This window comes from Herpailurus yagouaroundi, unplaced genomic scaffold (genome assembly GCF_014898765.1).
Source record: "Herpailurus yagouaroundi ecotype Mexico unplaced genomic scaffold, PumYag 162, whole genome shotgun sequence".
Lineage (NCBI taxonomy): Eukaryota > Metazoa > Chordata > Mammalia > Carnivora > Felidae > Herpailurus > Herpailurus yagouaroundi.
This window is the reverse complement of record NW_024412403.1, coordinates 61,558,958-61,569,229: the sequence shown is the minus strand read 5'-3', so window position 1 is coordinate 61,569,229 and position 10,272 is coordinate 61,558,958.

Sequence of the window (10,272 nt, the reverse complement as noted above, 5' to 3'; positions counted from 1 at the left end):
GAGAGAGAGAGTGCAAACAGGGGAGAGGGGCAGAGGGAGAGGGAGAGAGAATCCTAAACTGGCTTCATCCTCAGCATGGAGCCCAATGCTGGGCTCAATCCTATGACCCCAGAATCATGACCTGAGGCGAAATCAAGAGCCAACTCAACAAAGTGAGCCACCTGGGCATCCAAAGCCAACATCTGTTTTGATGGGAAGACACTAGAGGTATTCCCACTAAAGTCAGGAATAAGACAAGGTACTCACTATTGCTGCAACTAGTTAACCACTGATCAAAAGTATTAGCTAATTTGATTAAGTAAAAGATGCAGTTAGAGGCATAAGAATTAGAAATAAAGATATAAAAAACTATCTCTAGTTATCAAGGCTTGTATAAGCAGAAAACCCATAGAATCAATGGGAAAAATACCATAAACAGTAGAATTCTGTTAAATTGGCAGGATATAAAATTAATATAAATAAACAAATAGTTTTCCTATATACAATCATCAACCAGTTGTAAGATATTTGGGAGAGAATCCACATTTACAATAGCAGCAAAAAAAAAAGAAAAAAGAAAAGAAAAGAAAGAATATTTAGGAATAAATTTAACAAGAAATGTGCAAAAGCCATACAAAGAAAACTTTCCATAATGAATCAGCTATTCAAATAAAATTTTAAATGAAACCATACATATAGTAAAAGAAAACATCTGTGAATTCCTTTGAAACCTGGAAGTGGAGACAACCTTTTTAACTGTGACTCAAAATCTGGAATCTATAAATACAACGTGGTGAGGAATTTGACTACATATTTTTTTTTTTTTTGAGAGAGAGAGAGAGCGCGCACAAGCAGGGGAGGGGCATAGAAAGCGAGGCAGAGAGAATCCCAAGCAGGCACCTCACTGTCAGTGCAGAGCCCAATGCAGGGCTCAAACTCATGAACTCATGAGATCATGACCTGACCCAAAATCAAGATTCCAACGCTTCACCCACTGAGCTACCCAGGTACCCATGAGTACATATTTAAAAAAAAAAAAAAAGATTTTTGCACTAAAAAGTCATAGGGGTGAAAAGACAAATGACAAACTAGGAACAAATATTTGGAACTTATTTCACAGCCAAATGATTCATCTCTTTAACATAAAGAGTTCCTGGAAATCAAAAAAGAAAAAGACCAACCACCCTGAACATGCCAAAATACACGAACTGATGGTTTATAGCAAGAGAAATACAAATGTTCCTTAAACATATGGAAACTTCTTCAACCCCCGTTGTAAAGAGAGAGATGTGCATTAAAACAACACTGGGATACCAAGTCTCCCCCACCAGATTGGCTAACGCCAGGACTGTAACAATACACTCTAGTAGTGAGGCTGTGGGGAAGCAAGTCTTGCCATAGAATGCTGTTGGGAATATGAAATGACATCATTCCTTTGGAGGAGAATTTGTCAGTATCTATCAAGGACCTGGGAATCCTACTTCTGGAAATCTATTCTAAGGATATAACTTCACAAATATGAAATGACAGGGGCTCCTGGGTGGTTCAGTCAGTTAAGTGTCTGACTTCAGCTCAGGTCATGGTCTCACAGTTCGTGAGTTTGAGCCCCACTTTGGGCTCTGTGCTGACAGCTCCGAACCTAGAGCTGCTTCAGATTCTGTGTCTCCCTCTCTCTCTGCCCCTCCCCCATATTCGTCTCTGTCTCTCTTTCTCAAAAATAAATAAACATTAAAATAATTTTAGAAAAACAAATGTGAAATGACATATGCAAAACATTACTCATTGACGCATTACGTGTACTAGCAAAAAAAACATGAAATGACTCAAATGTCTATCAATCTTGTTGAATAAACTGTGACACCCAGTTCCTTATTGAATAAACTCTGGCACCCTCATGTGAGGCATAACTGGGCAACCATGAAGAGAATGAGAGTAATCTTGATATATTAACATGGAGTGATCTCCAGAAGACTTAAATGAAAAGGTATGGTGCCCAAAAATGTGTATAATATGCAAACCTCATGGGAAGGGGTAAAGGGGAATGAGAATATGAGCACAATTTTGCCTATGTTTGTAATAAGGAACACTGTTAAGAATTAATCAGAACTCAATGTTTTAAATTAGTTAATGTTAGATGGCAGAAGAGGGACGGGATAGAGGGGGGATTGGGATGGAAGAGAAACTTCTTTGGGTACAGCATTTAATTTCTAGGGTGTCAATGTTTTACATATCTAAAAATACATATTATATAAAACAAAAGTGAAAGAAAGGCCATCCCTAAAATTGAAGGAATAAAGAAACAAATTAATCTAATTGCATCTAAAATGAACAGCATAACTACACAGAGAAAACAGTTAACTGAGTTTAAAACTTAGCACTTTGTGTTTCCTTAGTGGGATATATTCTAGGATAAACAAATATATTCCAGTCATTCAGTTTTCTCATTATTTTGAAAAAACAATATAACAAATAGGTAATTATATTAATGTTGTTCGAAACCAAACTTTTCAGCATAAGAGGAAGTAGAAGTATACATTCAAATAATTAAATAAACCTCTGTACTATTAAATTTGAATTTGAACTATAAATACAATTGATTTTAAATCATGATTTATGTATATACATAACATATAAATATATATATTCTTGAATGAATGAATTCTTGAATCAATATATGTAATATATTCTTTTAAATCATATATTTAACCAAATGTTTATATTCTTTTAAATCATCTCCTACAAACCAAGGAGAGAAGCCTCAGAAGAAACCAAACCTGCCCACACCTTGATCTTGGCCTTCCAGCCTCCAGAACGGTGAGAAAATAAAGTTCTGTTGTTTAAACCACACAGTCTGTGGTATCTGTGAGTGTTATGCCAGCCCTAACAAACTACTATGGTACGATAATGACACTGGCTACACAGGAAAAGTCTGGGGAGATTTCCACTGAAGCTTTTAAGTGTGAAATGCCATAATGTCTGTGATTTTCAAATCCCTAAAAAAATAATAAAGAAAAGGTGCACAATGTTGACTGCTAAATTTAGGTGATAGGAATATGGGTATTAAGCGTTATCATTCTACTTGTCTAGAAACTCAAAATTCATAGTAAAAAGTCAAAATTAAAGGAAAGGAAACAGCAGGGAGAGGAAGGCAGCAGGCAGAATGCACAGTCAGGATGGGGAAGCCCAAGGTCAAAGAGCCAGTGCTGCGGAGGGAGGCGAGACCCCTTACAAGGAGGCCCCTACCTATTTCAGGACTGAACTTGGGGCTTCTGTCTTTTAACCCACCTGAACATGGTACAGGGTGATTAGAATTCAAGGGTGCATTGCATTGGTGGAATTGTCAATAGAAAGGCTGTGAGAAGAGAATAATTAAAAATGAATTTGGTTTGACTGTGAGACATTACTAATTTCAGTCGCTTACATTAACTACTAAACATTTAAGTATAAATACCACTTAGCATAATAATAATTATGCATAAAACTGAAAAATACAGTTGGAAATATACAATTAATTTAAAATGTCATAATAACTAGAGCTTTTCAGTATTTAGCCAAATTCCTCATATTGGGTAGGCAGTTCCTAGTCTGAGCTAAGGCTGCTTGATTCTCTGTCATAACAAATCTAGCAGCCCTAACACATTTTTTCATGTCAATCAATCAACAAATATTGAGCACTTACTTTGCAAAACTGCTGTGCTAGGCATTATAGTTGATACAAAGAAGAAAAAGGTTATTCAAGGAGTTCACAATCCAAGTAGAAAGTTTTGGGCCCAAACAAAAACACCATAAAATAGAAGGTAGGCTATATGTGCGAACGATTGGCAGAGACAAGCAAAGGTATATTTATAGGATAGTCATTTGTATTAGGTAAGAAAAGAAAGCCATAGTTGTGCGGCTGAAGTATGGATATCTAATCTTAGAGCAAGGAGATATAGCTTAATAATATGAAGGCACATGCAGAAGCAGTAACAAGTGTTGGCATGCAGCCAATGCCTGGACAGAGTCGCGATGACAGTGTTAATTCACATACCCAGATTCGTGTGCTCCTAGGCAACACTTCAGAAATATGATGGGACGCTCGGGCATGCTTAGACTGAATGTTTACAAACATACGCTGTGAAAAACAAAACATTATAGATGTGAATGGTGTCATAGCTCAAGGGAAGGTATGACCAAAGTCTCGGTAAAGGTGGGGGACGTTGATTCATAAATCCCCACCTGATCTCACAAGGTTGATGTGCATAGCCTGCCCCCTTGGCCGAGCAGGTCAAGTGGTAAACACAAATGGCTTGATGCTCCTCTAAAAGTATTGGGGACACCATGTCTCCTGTGGGGCTGGAGGGCGAGTGGACGTGTCAGACTGTGGCACTCATAGTCCTGCCTCCAAACAGACACACATTCTCTTGGACTTATAGAATTGACACTCCCTTTCCAGAGTGTCTGAGAAGACTTCATAAGAAAGGTGAGACATGATCTGAGGAATGAATAACCAACAGCATGTAGAATTCTGCCAAGATAGGAAGAAATAGTCAAAATTAAGGTGTGGTCTTCAGAGCTCAATTTAGCTCTCTCAATTTAGCTCTCTGCCAACAAGGAGATTGCACACAGGGCTAAGCCCAGCATGGTTTATATCCCTGCTTGTCTTAGCCAGCACCAGAAGTCGAAGTCTCCTAGGTCAATGCTTGCCACTTGGACTCTTCTTCCTTTAAGGTTTTAATCTGATCCAATTTCCCACCCTTCCTGCCTACTCCACTCCAAACTCTCCTATTCTGCCCTCTAGGTCCTATGGATTGCCATCAGCAATATCCTTTTTATCTTCAAAAGAGAAAACTCATCTTTAAATCACTTGTTTTCAAAGTGTAACCCTAGACCAGCAGCATCACATGGCTTAAAACTTGAAAGAAATGCAAATTCTCAGGCCCCATCACCACCCAGCTGAATCCTAATCTCTTGGGGGGTGGGGCCAGCAGTCACTGTAACCAACACTCCAGGTTGTGAAATCCTCCTCCCAGATCCAGGAGCAGCCTGCCTCACTGCCTTGATCACTGCAGTGGCCCACCTTCCTTCCTGCATGTCACTGAACATATCCTACCCTAAAATAGCAATGAGGCCACCTTTTCTACTTTTTATCTTCACCTCTAACATCTCATGTCCCTACTACCACGCCGACATACACACACTACTCCTACATCATCCTGTCTGAATTTCTTAGAACCAATTCTCTTTTCTTTTACCTTAAAACAATGCTCTCCACATTTTTCCTTTTAATTTTATATACCATCAGTTAAAAAAATATTAAGCAATGACTTCCCTAATGTTTATGTATATGAAGTATATAAACATAGGGCTGTAGTAACATATTTTATACATTATAAAACAGAACGTGAGAATAGAAAAAGTTAGATATTATGTAAAAATATTTAAATAACAAATGTGATATCTTCTTTAAGTACCCCAATGACTCATCTTTGCAACTTATGTTGCAGACATCAGCTTTGAAGGAATTGAGACATTGCAAAGGCTGTGATTCTACAAGTTTCTAGACCCAGACACAAGTGAGCCCTCTGACTGGAATACAAGTTAGATTTTTGCAGTTGTGTGGTAGTACATGATGAACAACAGTTCTCCCCGAAAAAAAGTCCCAAGTTTGTAGGCTTTGTCAATGTCAGTGGTGTAAATACACCCACCATGGTGATTTCAAATTGCCAACATGATGTCACTGAACATGAACTTTGAAAAGTACACAATCATGTCCGCAAGCCAGTACAAACCAGATCCCACACTGGATTTTTGTGCCCAAAACTTTTTGACTAAGGTCTATTTTTCAATTAATTCCCTTTCTTCTAGGGAACTGGTTTCCTAATTAAGCATTTTCTAATTAACATGGTCCCTTTTAATTTCTCAAACCCCAGCTATGGCAGGGGTAGATATTCAGTCCTTCTGGCTTTGGTGGGGGCCTCTGGTCTGACACAGGAGCAGATGGCCACCTGGGATTTGTCTACTAGGAGGTAAGAGTAGTAGGTGAGAGAAGTGGTGACAGCCAGGCCTTGGAAATCCTTGCCATGTGGCCTGATGTCAAAGACATGGGCTTAAGCAAATTTACCCAGCCTATAGAGAGAGGGAAGCTGGGGTTTAGATCTTTCCCAAACCCATGCTCTTTAGCTGCAACCATTTCTGCCTGTCTGCCCCTCCTTGCATGCAAAACCCCAAACCTGACAGCAGTGAGTAGGTAGAAGCTCTTGAACTTTAGAACCAAATGGAAGTAAATATATATATACATATACATATATATATATATATATATTAATGTGAGAACTTACTAATGTGAATAAAGCATTTACTTCATTTACTGAAGTACAGGCACACTTCCAACTGCATGATAAGTAAGGTGGGTACTGTTAGTATTCCCATTCTGCAGACGAGGAAACAGGTTTGGAGAAGTTAGCCAATTTTCCCCAGGTCACAAAGCTAATAAGAAGTACGATTCGGATTTGAACCCAACCAGGCTGACCCCAGAGCCCATGCGTACAGTGGCTCATCTTCTACTGTCTACCTCTGCTAGCTGATGTCTTTGGGGTGGCTGGTACTGAAGAGGGCACAGCATGGGGTAGAAAACCCAGAGATGTGTGCCCCTGTCCTCAAGATGCTTTCCAAAAGCTGACAGGATCCTTAGGAAAGGAAGACTAATGTAAGTGAAGTAATTAGAAAATCTTAGCAGACAGCCTGTAATTAGCTGTAATGTAATATCCCCCACGGCTAAGAAAAGTACTTCCTGGTGGGGGCCATGAGACCTAACCCCTGCCTCCAGAGCTATAATCACTCTTTTAAAAAATCAGAATCTAGGTCAGACGGGGCCCTCGGCCTGCAATCTGGTACTGTAATTCTCTCTCCCAAGGAATCCCACCTGACCAAATGACATAGCCATAGAATGACTATATGAAGCTGCATTCTGCATACAGTTTCTTTCCATTTTTCTCAGACTAATGAGAAAATATTTTCAAACCTCCGTTTATAAGTTTCTGGTTCTCCAGTGTCATAAAAGCTGTAAGTCTGAGCTCTGGCCTTTCACAGCATCCTCTCTCTCTCTCTCTCTCTCTCTCTCTCTCTGGTAGTTTCAATTCTTCAAGGTTACTCACTGTGATCCATCCTAAACTGACAATGCAGTTAGAAACTAGATATCCCTAAGAGGAAGAGGAACTTGAGAAATCCAAACTTGTTCCTATTCCCACTGCTGTGTAACATACTACCTAAAAACTCAGTGACTTGAAACAGTAGCCATTTAAGTATCTTTCACAATTTCTGTAAGGTGAGACATTCGTATTTTAGTTGTATGAATATTTTAGTTTTCTCAGGCTGCCATAAAAAAGTACCACAGAGTGGGTGGTTTAAACAACAGAAATTAATACCTTCACGATTCTGAAGTCTAAGACCAAGGTGTTGCCAGGCAGGGTTGATTTTCTGAGGCCTATTAAAGTAATGAGAGTATATCCAAGATGGAGTCACTCATGCTAAGCCACATGTCAGCAAACCAAAACTTAACTAAGTTTCTATGTTAGGCTTTCCCAGAAAAAAGAAGGCCTGGATCAACCAATCCCCACGAGTTACCTGACCTGCCTCAAAGACTTTCTTTGCTCCACATAAGAAAATTAACTATGCTTCAACCAGTCAGCAAATGCCCAGTATAACATCCTTGTTCTTGCTCACTCTGGTTTTTAAAAATCCTCTCGCTTTGGAGCTCCTTTCTAACTTCTAGAATGGATGCTGCCTAATTCAAGAATCACTAAACACCTACTACATCAGTAAATTGGCTGTGGAAAATATTCTCTCTGCCTTGTAGATGGCCATCTTCTCCATATGCCTTCACGTAGTCTTCCCTCTATGTGTGTCTGTATCCTAATCTCTTCTTAGAAGGACCCCAGTCATATTGGATTCTGGCCCACTCATGCAACGTCATTTTAACGTAATCTCCACTCTAAAGACCCTATCTCCAAATACAGTCACACTCTTAGGAACATTCTGAAGTATTGGTGGTCAGGATTTCAATATATGAATTTGGTGGGGGATACAATTTGGGCCATAACAGTAAGTTTTTTGCTTCTAGTGCATTCATTGATGTCATTCATTAGAACTCAGTTTGCAGATGGGATGGTCTGGAGGATCCAAAATGGCTTCAATAGCATGTCTGGTGCCTTGGTGGGGATGGCTGGAAGGCTGAGTTCAGCTGTGCCTGTTGACCAGAGAGCCTTCATATGGCATCTTCATCCTGGCCATCTTGAGGTGGTCAGATATTTTACATGGATGCTACGTATACCTCAAGAGAACTTATGACCTAGACTTAAAAGTCACAGAGTTCCACCTCTGCCATTCTCTGTTGGTCAAAATAATCACAAACCTGCTCAGATTTGAGAGGAGGGGACATGGACCCCACCTGTCAATGGAAAGTAGTCTCAAAGAATGTTGGGCCATTTTTTTAATTACTGTAAGCTATTTACAGTTCAGCCTTATCATCTACAAAGTTTCCTACCACTCAGTCATCTTGACTCAAATGAAAAGAGCTCTATAAACACTAGTTATTCTTAGTCCCATGAGTTCCCCTCTGTTTCTTGAGGGCCGATGAAGGTGGCTCTGGTTTATAAGAACCAAATGGTCCCTTTCAGGCCCCATCTGCCATCTGACCTCATTAATTCTTCAGAATCTTTCCTAATGATCCAAACACTCCAACTTTGGCATAGTGGATCCTTGTTCACTAACTTGGCTGCTATGCCAGGTCATAGGAAGTCCTGACTTCCTATAGTCTCCATGCCCACCCTATCTCTTCATCATGCCGGGAACATATTTTGTGATGCCCTCTGTTTCCCTTTTTGAGCTATTTTACCAGGCTCATAACTCTCACCCCTGTGTCTCAGAGCTATCAATTTTCTATCTTGTATGCCTCTTGCCCTGCTCCCATCTCAACCCCTTCTTTGTATTGTAAAAATTGGAATGTGGGTATGTCTGACCCAGATGGGCAGACCTCCCAGGAAAGACTGGAAAATTTGCTAAAAAACCAGAAATCCCAAGAAACAAGACTCTGCATGAAAAGACAGCATGAGTCACTGGCAGTCTGATTTAGGAACAAAGCCTCAGTTCTCAGAATCTCTGCTCCTGTCAGTTCCTGAATGGAATGTGTCACTTGGATCCATCCTAGCTCCCAACCCTTAGTCATAATCTAGATCCTGGGTCCTGAATCCTGGTGAGAGAGAAGACTTTAAATAAAAACAAGGATCTATTCTCCTCCCTACTGTAAGACCCCCTTCACACCTGAACAACTGATGGTATGGGGAGAATTCTCTACCTGGGTGACCCACAGGTACTGAAAACTCACCATGTTCAAAACTGAACTCAACATTTCCACTTCCAACACACTCATTTCTATACTCTCTATCTCAGTTGATGGCATCCATCTACACAGTCATCCAAGTTAGAATCCTAAAAGTCATTCTTGACACCTAATTTTTCTTTACCACCACCATAACATCCAATTACCAAGTCCTTAAATTTTTGGAATCTTCCCTCACCTCCACATCTCCAATGTCCTTGCCAAAATGGAAGCTTTCATCATCTCTCACATGGAATACTTCAGTTGCCTCCTGTTAGCCCTTGACACGATGCACCTAAAACTTAAATAAATATGAACCCGTTGTTATCTCCTTAAATCATGTCTGTAGTGCCTCTAAGTTTATCTAAAAAATAGAGTCCAAAGAATTTCAGCAATAGTACTTCATCTACCACTCAAGCTCTCTGACATGTGTTGGCCCTGCTTGCACCTTCATGAAGACCTGTCTATGTGTCTTCATTCACTCTTGTACTTTATACATCTGCCACCACAAATTGATTGTTCTTTTTCCAGTATACTGGCTATTCATTAGCTGGAGTAAGCCAGGTAGTACCAAAAAGATTTTCTGTTCTACTAGGCTGCTCTTTTGACTAGAGAGAGAAAATTTTTCTTGGATTTTATCTGTTTGTTTGTTGTTTTTGTTTTGTTTTGTTACCTGTTGTAGGTTTCAGGTTGAAGACTTCAGCATCCTGAAGTCTGGGCTATAGAGGCAAAATCAAACAAACAAACCCAGGAAGCTCACCATTGTATCATTTCTCAAGTCTTGAGTTTTAAGGCAATACATCTGTTCCATTTACCTTTCAGAGTCTCTGTGTTTGTTATATCAGGAACTTTTTAGTTGTAAGAGGGAAGACTAGTGAGAAATGGAGCTGTTCTATCTTGGCCAGAACCACAGTCCATCTATTAAGCTTTAATGA